Here is a 13,971-nt window from a genome sequence, read left to right as displayed (position 1 = left end):
GGGATCCACGATCCTGTTCACTGAAAGTATTTGATAATTCGAGGGCATGTTGAACTTGTCAATAAATTAAGAAAGTATTGAATTATGACTATGTATGAGATTGTATGACATATTGCATGTGCATTGGGGTGGGTTATCATTGTGGTTGACGAAGGAGTTTCGTGGAGTATGAACAGCATATTAAGTCCACATTTATTTGTAATCAGTGCAGTGCACCTGGAGTACTGAGGAGATTGGCAATTTTATCGCGTTATTTGTTATTTGGTAGATTTTCTGCATTTATGATTATTCGGTGGTTTTACCACATTGAGCTTTGCTCTCATTCGTTGGAGTTCAGTAGACGAGTTCTAGGAACTTGTGGTGTGTAGTGGATGGTTGGGGTAGGAACTCTCATGTGTATTATGTCATGATCATGGTTCATTAAAATATTGCTAGAATTTTTTGATTGTGATATTTGGATTCATTTAATAAAATAAAAATAAAATTTGTTCTTATGAAAATGCTTGGATGTATGCTAAATGCTTATTTGTTAGACTCACACTGAGCTTGTTAAGCTCACCTCATTACCTCAACTTCTCAGGTAATGAACAAAATTAGGAACAGGTTTGGCATGCGGACATACGACGAAATTCAGACCCTATTTCAAACTATTATTTTCATTTTTATTTTATTCAAAATGCCCTAAATATATTCGATTTTTGGATTCTAAAGTTATTTGAATTGTGGTTTGGAACTGTTTTTGTTTTGGGGATTTTTCATGCATACATAGTTTCATACATGAGATTGATTATTTATTATATACTGAAAATGTATTAAGAAAGTTACTTGGCTTAATTAATAATTGGGTTTCTAAATCGATTTTGTTTTTCCGCTACAATTAAGTTAAACAAAGTTATTTTTTTCAAAAGCAAAGATGGGCAAAGAGTTTTTGTTAAACCACGCCAGTACTACTAACTTGACTTAATAAAGATTGGGCTACTTAATTAATGTTTTCCCAAATTAACAAAGGTGATTTCAGTTTTATTAAAAGAGTGCGTTTGTAAGGTTTTTAACCAACAATAGAGTAGTCTTGTTGTTTTGGTTGTCCGACATGACCTACACAATTCGATCATAATGTATAAGTTGAGTTTGGGAGGTTACATTTTCTTTGAATGCTTGAAAGATTTTGAGGTTTTAATATTCTTAATGAAAAAAAAGTTAAAAATGATGCTCATTTTTTTCGTATTTAATTATGAATTTAATTTTTTTTATATATTTCATGGTATGCTTGTATATGATCTAAGACTTTAAATAAGATTGACGTATCAACAACTTTAATATTTTTGCTAAAATATGTATATCTTTCATAACATATGTCATTGATATGATTAAAAAATATTAGCCATTTTTCAAATATTATTTTATTTGGTGACCTTTACCAAATGTACTAAGTTGCCTATTAGATTATTTCTAATAGAGCCACACATGATTTGTGAGTATAAACAAATTTGACTTTTTATATAGACAAAACAAAAATCGTTGTTTTTGTCCAACATCATCTACATGAAGGATTAAAACTAGAATATCTAATTGCAAAAGATACTCTTGACTCTTGAATTGTGTACTAATTTGAAAGAATGATTTGACTATTAGAAAACAATAATATTCTCTAAAGTTTGTTATGATTGAAATATCTAATGTGCTCCTGTAGCAGCAATATTGTGAAAAAAGCTTTAAAAGTACTTTGAAATGATCCCATGCCTTCTAGTGAAAAAGGCTTCATTTCCTTAAGTGAATGTAACAATGCATAATAGTTATGAAAAATCAAAATATAGAGATTGTGGTTGTCATTGTAATTAAGGATGTGGTTGGAGACATATTAATAATTGTTATCATGGTGGTTATAATAGTGGTACTTCTAACCACTAGAAAAATAATAATAAAGAAAAACAAGAAAATGATGGTCAAAATATTCGATGATTATTGAAAATTCATGCTACCAACGTGATATAAAAATGTATTGGTCACGTACCTATTGTATGTTCAACCATCTAGTAAAAATTTATCAAAGCATCCATTAAAAAAAAAGAAACAATATTGAGACAAATTTCTTTATCCTAAAATGATGAAATGGAGGATAATTTTTCAGCAAAAGATGAATTTTTTTACTATGATGCTAAACCTGACCATGCATACAAGGATGATTAATATGTTCTTAATTTGTGTCAAATTTTTATTGATATCCAAGCATAGAAATTTAATTGTTTGGTTTAAGAATCATTAGAATCAACGGCTACTTGATATTTGCTTAGGGATGATCACTTTCTTTTCATCACAAAAGATAGTTATAATCATTACTTCTCATTCATGGTAACCTAAGTCAATCTAATCAGCTTGTCTTGAAATTTGATTTGATTTCTATTAAGAAGTTCAATTTATATAATTATCTATTCGTAACTCTATGAATTTATAAAACTCCAAATGTAACCTCTTCAACTCGACCTAGACGTTAGGTTCGAATTTAGAAGATTACATTGACCACCAAAATGGCCCAATAAGTAATCGGGGTTTATAAAACAGTCATTTTTAAATATTTGTTTATCTTAAAAGAAAACTTAGCCTATTTCAGAAAAACTCATGAGTTAAAAAATCAATTAAGTTTAACATTTTTTTTTGTAACGGTGATTACCTTTGAAAAGCTAATTAATTTTTAATTTATTTATTGCTCAAATTTTAATTAAAACCTAGGAGGGAAAAACTAATATTTAACTTAGTTTTAATAAAAACTATATCTCATGCTTAAATAATTAAAATCCCTATTTCATCAAATTAAATGTCATGCAAGCAACATAAACCAAGACCTAAGTCTCATGCCACAGTTTAATCATAAAACTATATAGTCTTTTGAATAATAGAAAATGTGGAAAATACTTAGTTGTCATGAACTTTGGGATATTCACCCTATCTGGATAGTTTCATGATTGAGGTAGAGGTTAGAAAGTGTAAAGTTACCTTAATCTGACCTTATAATATTTTGTATTTTGTTGTGTTATGACATATATATAAAAATATATATTATCTAACCATAGTGATTTATTAGTAACATGAATTTATTATTTATGTTTAATATATGTTTTATTTGTACCTATTCATTTTATTTTTATATGAATAAATAAAGTTTTTAAATATAAGAAATTTTTATCATTCATGTTGAAAAGAAGTGCAAAAGTGTATATTATTTAAAATAAATTAAGCATTCATTAAGGTTGTATAATAAAATGATTACATGCTCCTGAAGAGCTAATATTGTATCAAATTTTAAAAAGCTTTTAAAAGATAATATTTTACCTTCTTGTGATGCAAAATTTGTAAAACATAATACTATTTTTCAAATCAAAAAGATATTTGTTGAAGGAAATCTTTATGTGTTATACACTAAAGCTATAGATAGAAATAACATGAGATACTCATGTATTTGTATTATATATATTCCCTCGAAGGAATATATTACACTTATATCATTGACATATAAGATAGTGAAAAGAAGTTCATATTGTTGGAATGACTGATTAGACAATCCGGAGTCAATGATGATGCAAGATAATTTGATGAGAATTTATATGATTATATTATAGAATGAGAAGCAATCTTCTTTCTAATAATTGTCATCAAAACTAATTCTTTAGAGAAATATTAAACTAACACCAGCTAAAGTTAGAGGTCGGTTGCATTTTTTTTATGCAATCAAAATAATATATAAGCTCATGTATCACATGTGTGCAGCTGGAAACTCGAAATTGTATAGGGTTTTTCTATATATTTTTACCATCTTTTTACTTAATAATTATGTTTATCTTGAGTAATTGTTATTAAAATAAATGAATTTTACTTCATTAGTAATATTGGCATGAATTTCTAAAGTATGTGAAATTGTGTTTAATTACATTATTTTTGTACATATTTTATATTCTTTCATGTTAATTTAATAATATGTGATTTTTCGCTATGTAGGAGGGCCATTGAAGATGTGATTAATGTGAATGAAACATGGACATGCACAAATAAATTCATGTAGATAGCAAGACCATGCAATTTGGGTCATGAGGTTGATAATTTGACCTAGTAAAAGAGGTGCTAAAAGATGGACATGTCTGCTAAATTATTGGATTGAGAAACTGTCCAACAAGGGGGAACTAAAGCTCAGTTTCGGCACAAGTAGATGGCAGCCCAAAAGCAAGCTTTGGGGTCCTTATGATTGGAAAATAATCAAAAATAAGCCCAACTACTTTGTTGTTGAAACCCTCCACCATATGGCTATTAACAGCCATGGTTTGAATTCAACTTGAGGAGACTAAGTCATCCCCTTCTCCTTGAAATATAGGAATTTTGAATCAATTTTTAGCTAACTTTACCCCTTACCTTCACCTATAAATATCATGCACCAATCCCTTAATCCATCATCCCTCACAACTCATTTCTCTTCTCTCATTAGCATTTTCTCCTCATTTTATTTCCCTTTTCCTTCCCCTGCATAGCTGCCCATCTCCTTTCCATCCTTTTGCCACAAAAGCTGTGTCAAAAGCATTCTTTGGCTGGCCACCTTCGGCAAAAAAAGCATCGAGCAAAATGGAAGAGCACATCAGTTAGAATAGATTCAAAAAGGTGTTGAACTGAATCAGTTAGAATAGATTCGAAAGGCTGCTAAACTGAATAGAGTTTACTCTTTCCTCTTATTATTTATTTTTATTATGTTTGCTTTGAGTTTATTGTTTTTGACATCAACGATGATATTTTAAATCATATTTGCTAGGATGGTTATGTTAATTCAACAAGATCTATTTTATTCATGTTTAACATGTTTAGGCCTCAGTCAATCATGTTTTCAATTAATATCATGATGCATTTCATTCATATGTGATTGGGTGCACTCAGATTAGCTGAGTGATCCTAACCAAACGACGGCTAGTAGACACATAATTGAAAAGTGCAATACTTAATTTAGATCCTTAAGCCCGACTAAATTAAGGTTCATAATATATTTAGTTAGCTTTATTATCTTCCATAGTTTTTAAGTTTATGTAATTAAACTGTTGCAAACGTAAATGTTCGTGTGACCTTACATAAATGCTAAGAAACCCTTAGTTAATATGATTAGTAAAATGCATATTTAGCTAAGTAAAAGATTCTAAAAGGACTTAATTTGGTTTCCAAACTCATGAAATATCAAGTTTCCGTGGAAGTATTTTCGAACATTGTTAAGAATGATAATGTAAATTGAATTGATTAATATAATTATCCTAGACCATTTAATGTTTTTTTTTTGTTGCTAAAGCCATTCATTCATACATTTAGGTAAATTGCATCTAGATTAGAATTGCATAGGGATCAATCTTTGCATCTAGTTAATTTTACTTAGTTTAATCATCACCATCCAAATTCTTGAGTTTTTACATCAAATTGTTAATTATAATTTTGCAATTAATCGGTTAAGCTTATACAGTCCCTACGGAGATATAACTCATCTTACTTACATATTACTTGAACGACCGTGTACACTTGCGCATATTTCTCGTTACAGGTTTTTGGCTCCATTTTCGGGGACTGTTGCCTTAATCAATTTTTTGTGCATTTATTCTTTGCAATTTGGTTTTTATTTTATTTTTATTTAATTTCTAACTTTGCTAATAAATTTTTTAATTTTTTTCTCTTTCCCTTTATTATTATTTTATTCTTTATTCTTTAATTTTTTTTCTGATTTTCTTTTTAGGTCATCATGAGCATAGATCGAATCATCAATTTACTCCTTGTAGACTCTAAAATCGAACGAGCATTTAGAAAAAGAAAATGAGAAAGATTAGCCTAGAGACAAGCCGCAGAAATGGACATTGAGAATCAAAATGATGATCAAGGGAATAGAGCCGCTAATGCTCGAAATCCAATCCTTATTGCTGATGACACGCATCGACCCATAAGACAGTATGTCGTGCCACTTCTTAACAAACTAAATCTAGGAATTAGGAGACAGATGATTGAGGCATCGTAGTTTGAATTAAAGCCTGTGATGTTTTATATGCTTCAAACAATAGGCCAATGGAATTCCCATAGAAGATCCACATTTTCACCTTCGATTATTTATGGAGGTGAGCGGTTCCTTCAAGATTATCGGTGTAACTGAAGACACATTGAGGTTGAAGTTGTTTCCATACTCGTTGCGAGATCAAGCACGAGTATGGCTTAATTCATTACCATCCAACTCAATTTCTACTTTGCAAGAATTAGTTGAATGCTTTCTGGTAAAGTATTTCCCACCTAGCAAAAATGTTAAGTTGCGGAATGAGATCACCACTTTTAAACAACTAGATGACAGGTCCTTATATGAGGCGTGGGAAAGATTCAATGAGTTACTACGTATATGCCCTCATCACAGGATTCCACACTGTATCCAGTTGGAGACATTCTATAATGGTCTCAACGCACACACAAGATTGGTGGTAGATGCTTCTGTGAATGGTTCTCTCTTGTCAAAGTCCTATAATGAGGTTTATGAAATCATCGAGAGAATAGCCAGTAATAATTACCAGTGGCTGACAAATCAAGCAGCTTTAGGAACATGAGTAGTCGATGTGCATGAAGTAAACGTCCTTACTTCACTCTCAGCTCAGGTATCATCTATCTTTTAATCTTGAATAGTTTACTATTAACGGTTTAAATCATGTTGCAACTTAGCCACCAATCTACTACTAGTATAGATCAAATCAACCTCTTGGTTTTAATCACCAAGTTCAAAACCTACCGCAAGTTGAACCTTCAAATAATTTGGAGAATTTGTTGAAAGCATACATTGTTAAAAATGATGCCTTGATTCAAGGCCAAGCAACAATATTGGAGAATTTGGAAAATCAAGTGGGACAATTAGCTAATGAGCTTAAAAGCAAACCCCAAGGTGTTGTACCAAGCAGCATAGAAAATCATCTACCAGTTGAGTCTTCTAATAATCTTGAGAACTTATTAAGAGCATACATGGCAAAGAATGATTCAACTTTGAGAAATTTGGAGAACTAGCTGGGGTAGCTAGCCAACGAACTTCAAAATAGACCACAAGGAGCTTTGCCCAGTGATATGAAGAACCTAAGAAAACCGAGCAAGGAGAATTGCAAAGCGAACAATTTACGAAGTAGAAGAACTTTTGAACCCAATAAGGTTGAGGTTGAAGTTGAACCTCCCCAGAAAGTGGAAAATCATCCTAGAGGAGCCAAATTCTACAAATTCTAAAAAAGGTAAAATCTAAACTAGTGAATTCTGATAAGCTAATCTCTTCATTAGATGCAGAAATATTACCTTGGAAGAGCTTTCCAATCCAAGCCAAATTCCACAACCTCCATATCCTTAAAGACTCTAGTAACATAAATAGGATACACAATTTAAGAGAATGTTGAATGTGTTGAAACACTACTTATCAACATCCTGTTGGTAGAAGCTTCGGAGCAAATGTCGAACTATGCAAAAACTATGAAGGAATTTTTATCTAAAAAGAGAAGGTTTCAGGAATTTGAAACTGTAGCCCTGACTAAAGAATGCAGCCTATTTTTTCATAAAAGCAAGTTGCCTCCTCAGTTAGAGGATCCAGGAAGTTTCATCATACCTTGCAATATTAGAGAATCTTATTATGGTAAGGCTTTGTGCGATTTGGGATTGAGTATCAACTTAATGCCTACATCTGTGTTTAAACAATTAGGTATTGGTAAGGCCAAACCAACTACAATTACACTCTAATTGGCGGATCAATATTTAGCATACCCCGAAGGAAAGATCGAGGATGTCTTGGTTCGTGTTGATAAATTCATATTTCCTACTGACTTTATCTTAGATTTTGAAGTAGATAAAGGAGTACCAATCATCCTAGGAAGACCTTTCCTGGAAACCTGCAGAACGAGAATCGATGTACAAAAAGGAAAACTCACCATGCAAGTTCAAGATGAACAAGTAACCTTTAATGTACTCAAAGACCTAAGATCTCTTGATGAAGTTAACGATTATTTTACTGTCTCCACGGAAGATCCATTCATCCCCAATGATCCATTGGAAGGTATTTCATATGACTCCTCACATCGAGATAAGGATGATACATGTTTGGAAACTAACTTGGAAGAATTCAGTTCAAAAGTTCAGTTCGAGTCATTAGAGCTATCATCACATGAGTACAAGCAACCCAACCCATCAAGAGATGAGTCACTTGAGTTAAACTTAACTATTTTGAAAAGACACAAGAAAGATATCGAGTGGACGACTGCAAATATTGAAAAGGGATATGTCAAGGGACAAAAGAGTTCGATTCAATCTCAAGTATTTGATCCTGGGAAACTTGAGTCTCAATGGTTAAAAGCAAGGATCATGAATCCCATCTATAACTTTCAGTGGGTGGGACTTGTACCAAAGAAAGAAAGTATAACGGAAAATGAGTTGATTTCGTTAAGGATCATCATGAGTAGGCAGATGTGTACGAATGACAAATAGTCGAGTAAAACGAAACAGAAAGACCATTTTCTACTACTATTTTTCGAGCAAATATTGAATATAATTGATAGGCAACATTACTTCTTCTTTCTAGATGGATACAATTGGTATGATAAATGGTCGTTCGACATTGCCTTTATCAATGACAATCATCAATAACATTAAAGGAGCCCTCTTCACTCTCTCTGTCATTAATTTATTTTCAATTTTTTTTCTTTTCTTTCTCATTTGAATAAATGACATGCTTATAAATTATTTTTCTTGAATTAGTACTTCCAATTAATTCTGTCTAAGGAGATTGGAACTTAAGCAGGACCAATTGTGATCCTTCTAACCTTTCCTGGGAATTTAATTTAATGTGATTTTTCAAGAAGAAATGTTCTAAGTAGCCCAAAAGAAATTTTCATTTCCATTTTAATTTTTAATTTTTAATTTTAATTTTATGTTCAATAAGGGGGTCAATTTGGCCTAAGTACTAATCAGTTTATTTTATCTTAAACAGTCTAGTTTGTAAATATAGTGTGGGCTCAAGGCCTGAAACAGCAAAAAGGAGAAATTCACCTACATTGCCATCCATAAGGGTTCCCCAAAACCCTAATTTTTGCCACCACTTTTGTAACACCCCGAACCCGAGGCCGTCGCCGGAGTCGAACACGAGGTGTTAACAGACTTCAAACCACTTAAAAAAATTTCCCAGACAAGCTGCCAGTCTGCATACTAGTCGCTTTAAAAATCATATCTTGAGTTCTGAAACTCGAAATCCAGTTCCGTAAAATTTCCCTGAAACTAGACTCATATGCCCATCTACATATTTTTTTTCTAGAATTTTTTGTCAGGCCAATTAGTACAGTTTATTAGTCAAAGTCTCCCATGTTACAGGTATCGACTACACTGACCTTTGCGCATTACGACTTGGATATCTCCCTGCACAGAGCTTCAATACTGATTCCGTTTCTTTATATAGAAACTAGACTCAGAGAGGAATCTATACATATATGGCATGACTCCTAATTATCTCTTGTTAATTTATAATGAATTTCCAAAGTCGGAACAGGGAATCCAGAAACAGTTCTGGCCCTGTCTCACGAGAACCTAAATATCTCTTAACATACTGTCCATATGATCATTTCGTTACTTTCCTATGAAAATAGATTCATCAAGGTTCGTTTACATAATTTATTCATTATTTAATTCCAGTCCTACTATTTTTAGTGATTTTCCCAAATCTACATCACTGCTGCTGCCAGCATCTGCCTTTAAGGTAGACTTTACCTATTTCATAGTTTCCATGATTCAACTAGCCCTTTTAGCATAAATAGCACAAATTATGATAGTGATTAACCATTCCATACCAAATGATTATAACATTATACTCAAACATATATAAGCCATTTTCGCATGGCTATATACATTAACCAAAATATTCTTCTGCCACTAGTCTATTTTATACATGCCATAAGATAATCCAAAACATAGCAGTACCAAACAGTGGATAGTGATAGTGTGACTAGTTGCTGACAATCCCCGAGCCTGAAGCTTCGCAATGAGATCTATAAAACAGAGGAAACAGAGTAAACGGAGTAAGCATTACAATGCTTAGTAAGTTTTAAGCAGTGTCAACAGATAACAATCAAATTATAACGTAGTTGTTCGTATTTTTATTTCACTCTTCCTTCGGGCATACCATCCCTTTACCGAATATGCACATCTCATCATATACAATAGGCAGATAAACTTTCACATAAAAGTGAGCTCATGTGACATAGATATATCGTATGATTTCACATCACCTCTCACACTGATCCGATGTCACATAATCATAGGAATAGTCTCATAGATTGCTCTCGTATGCATCACATAACTACCTTATGATTTAGTGCAAATCAAGCTCACATATAAACTTGGAGTACATACCTGTTTAACCTTTCGCATTGAATATATTTATAAGCAATTCTTATTACGAAGTCTTACCCGGACATAATCTCCACACGAAGTTATCGGGTCTTACCCGGACAAAATTCCCACACGTAGTCATCGGGTCTTTAGAGCTCGGATATAGTACGAGCACGAAGCTTACGGACATTAATCAGTGATAATATTCTCGCATAAAGCCTGCGGGGTTTTAACCCGGATATAGTACTGACACAAATGCCCTTCGGGACTTATCACATTTATGCACTTTCACATCCATCACGTTGGCCACTCGGCCCCGTCACATATATACACTTTCACATTCATCACATCGGCCATTAGGCCTTATCACATATATACCCTTTCACATTCATCACATCGGCCATTAGGCCTTATTACATATATACACTTTCACATTCATCACATCGGCCATTAGGCCTTATCACATATATACACTTTCACATTCATTACATCGGCTATTAGGCCTTATCACATATATACACTTTCACATTCATCACATCGGCTATTAGGCCTTATCACACATATACACTTTCACATTCATCACATCGGCCATTAGGCCTTATCACATATATACACTTTCACATTCATCACATCGGCTATTAGGCCTTATCACATGTATACACTTTCACATTCATCACATCGGCTATTAGGCCTTATCACACATATACACTTTCACATTCATCACATCGGCCATTAGGCCTTATCACATATATACACTTTCACATTCATCACATCGGCCATTAGGCCTTACTATCATTTCATATTCGAATACTCATAAACTTACAATATCACGATTTAGAATTCAAGTATGGGTTTAATCAATACCTTATGAGCAACTAAAACAAGTTTATCAAGGTTCACAACATAATCTCAAATTCAGCACAGGCTGTTTTTCCTGAGCAATAGTCACTAAATTATTTATAACTAGAGCTACAAAACTCCAAATCACTTTCCGTTAATTTTTCCTGAATATAGACTCGTATATCTTCTATCCATAAAATTTCCAGAATTTTAGGTTTGGCCAATCAATACCAGATTTTTCTTAAAGTTTCCCCTGTTTCACTGTTTGACTAATCTGACCACTCTTCACTACGAATCAAATTTCTCATTTTACTGAATTCAAAATGTGTTTTATTTGATATCATTTGAAATTAGACTCATTAAGGAGTCTAAGAATATAAATTTTATCTTATAACCATTTTTTTACAATTTATAATGATTTTCTAAAAACAGAACAGAGGATTACAGTGTCATTCTGCGCTGTCTCACACAACTTTAAGTATCTCATTATCGGAAATTCCTTTGCTTACACGGTTTCTTTTATAAGAAACTAGACTCATTAAGGTTTAATTTAATGTCTCATTCAGCCTCTAATTCAAATCCATAAATTTATGGTGATTTTCTAAAGTCACGTTACTGCTGCTGTCCTAAGCAGACTATTTCAAATTACCCTTGAATTCCCAAGCTCAAACACTTAAGAACTTACCATTTGAGCTTAGAACATATCATGGCCACATCATATCTTATTAAATCAACTCATCATGTCCTATTATAATTGAATTTACTCAACGTTTAATCACTTAAAACTTACCTCGGATGTGGTCGAACAATTTCGGCGGCTATTCGATCACTTTTTCCTTTCCCTTGTTGGACGCCTCTCCTTTAGAGTCTTGAGCTTAAACAAATAAATTAACTCATTTAACCGCTTTGCTACATATATTGGTATCCACATTTTAATGATTTTATGACATACGAAACGACATGGTAAAATTTTCATCTTGCTACTTTATGTTCTTAGCTATTCGGCTAATAACCTCATGCAATTACCATACTATCAATAATCTAATCACACATGCATATGCATACTTGGACATTCGGTAATCACCTTTGCTAATTTTAAACTCAACATCACATAAGCTCCCAAGTGATGGCCGAATGCTTCATTTGTTACCCAACTAACCATTCAACAACCTCAACCTCATTACCACCCTTTTATGCCTAATTATCTAAGTCAAGATAAGATCATCAACATGCCTAACTATAGCCGAATGTGCAACATTAATCTATCATTTCTATCTCATTTAACACTTAACATTTACCACATATCGATTCACCAAACTCTCCATCTATTCATGCTCTCATATTCGGTCACCCATACCCATACTAACCATATAACTAATTAATCCTAGGGTTAAACACAAGTGCAATATTGAAGCACCATGGCCGAACCTTTATGAAGTTGCTAAGACCCCTCATTTCTACTCCTCACACATTCTCACATCCAAACCTTTTTATTAAACACTCAAGCTCAATCATCTTCATGCCTCATCACCACAACATCAAAACACCAACCAAGAAAGACAACACCCATGGCCGAATATCATCTCCATCACATAGCAAGATTTAGACCATGGGCTAGGTAGAACTCAAACTAACAACTAAAACATGCATGCATCTCATGGAACATCATCAAACATACCTTAGTCTAGTTACATGCATGGCCGAATCTCTTCAACCTTTCTTCTTCCTTCCTCCTTCAAATTTTCGGCCAAGGTGTTAAAGGATGAACACCCTTTCTTTTTTTTTTCTTTTCTTTGTCTAGTTACGGCAAATGGAGGGGGGGTGGATGAGACAACTTTGTTTTCATCACCCCTCCCTTTTCATTACTTAATTACTAACCCTTTATTTATTCTTTCTAACATAACACACTAAGCCAACATGTTCCCAACATGTTTCCACCCATAGCATGGCCGGCCACTAGCTCAAATTTTGGGTAATTTGACATGCAAACCCATCATTTTCATAACATGCATTAATAGGCCACTTCACATTTGCCTAGCACATTTCTAAATTTTCTCACATAAGTCCTATTTAATAAAATTCACTTACAATTAACAAAATTCAAACATGAAATTTTCACACATGCATATATACATATAATAGACATAAAATATTATATTCAATTATTTCTGCAACTCGGTTTAGCGGTCCCGAAACCACTTTCCGACTAGGGTCAAATTAGGGGTGTCACAACTTTTCCCTCTATCTATACTTGTCGCCCAAGACACTTAAGTAGCTAAATTTTTGTTACAAGTTAACCCTAATTCATCACTATATAAACCCTCTCTACCACCATATTCTTCACAACCCTTCAACCAATTAGCTTAAACCCTAGCCACTCATTCTTTTCCCTCTTAGCCATCCATCTAAATCCTAAAAAATCTCCTCAAATTCCTCTCATTATCGCAAAACCCTAGCTTATTACCGCTGCACGCCTATCGCCGAGCAAAACACCTTATTTCATCTATTGCCGCAATTTTGTCTATTTTTCGAGAAAAATCACCATGTCTCGTAAAAGAACTAGATCTTCCAAGACCTCTTCCTAAAATCCCATTGTGATTCAAGATGATGAAGTGAAAGAAAGGTTTCATTCCATCTTCAAGAATCAACCTATGATGCAGAAAAAGGTTTCAACTTAGAAAGCAATGATAAGATGGTTATGCCTTTGCCGATTCAAAAGACAATTGATGCCCTCAATTGGAATTA

The 13,971-nt window shown here is 33.1% G+C and overlaps 1 non-coding gene across 1 annotated transcript; it reads right to left on the bottom strand.

The window, feature by feature from the left end:
• Nucleotides 1-6,303: 6,303 nt before the first annotated feature.
• On the bottom strand, nt 6,304-6,410 carry LOC121214214 (small nucleolar RNA R71). The gene has a single exon (XR_005909800.1). It is a non-coding gene; the product is annotated as a small nucleolar RNA R71 (small nucleolar RNA).
• Nucleotides 6,411-13,971: the final 7,561 nt, after the last annotated feature.

The sequence above is a fragment of the Gossypium hirsutum genome, chromosome D01 (assembly GCF_007990345.1).
Source record: "Gossypium hirsutum isolate 1008001.06 chromosome D01, Gossypium_hirsutum_v2.1, whole genome shotgun sequence".
NCBI classification, from domain to species: Eukaryota; Viridiplantae; Streptophyta; class Magnoliopsida; order Malvales; family Malvaceae; genus Gossypium; species Gossypium hirsutum.
The sequence above is the reverse complement of the archived record's forward strand: the minus strand, read 5'-3'. Positions and strand labels throughout refer to the sequence as shown.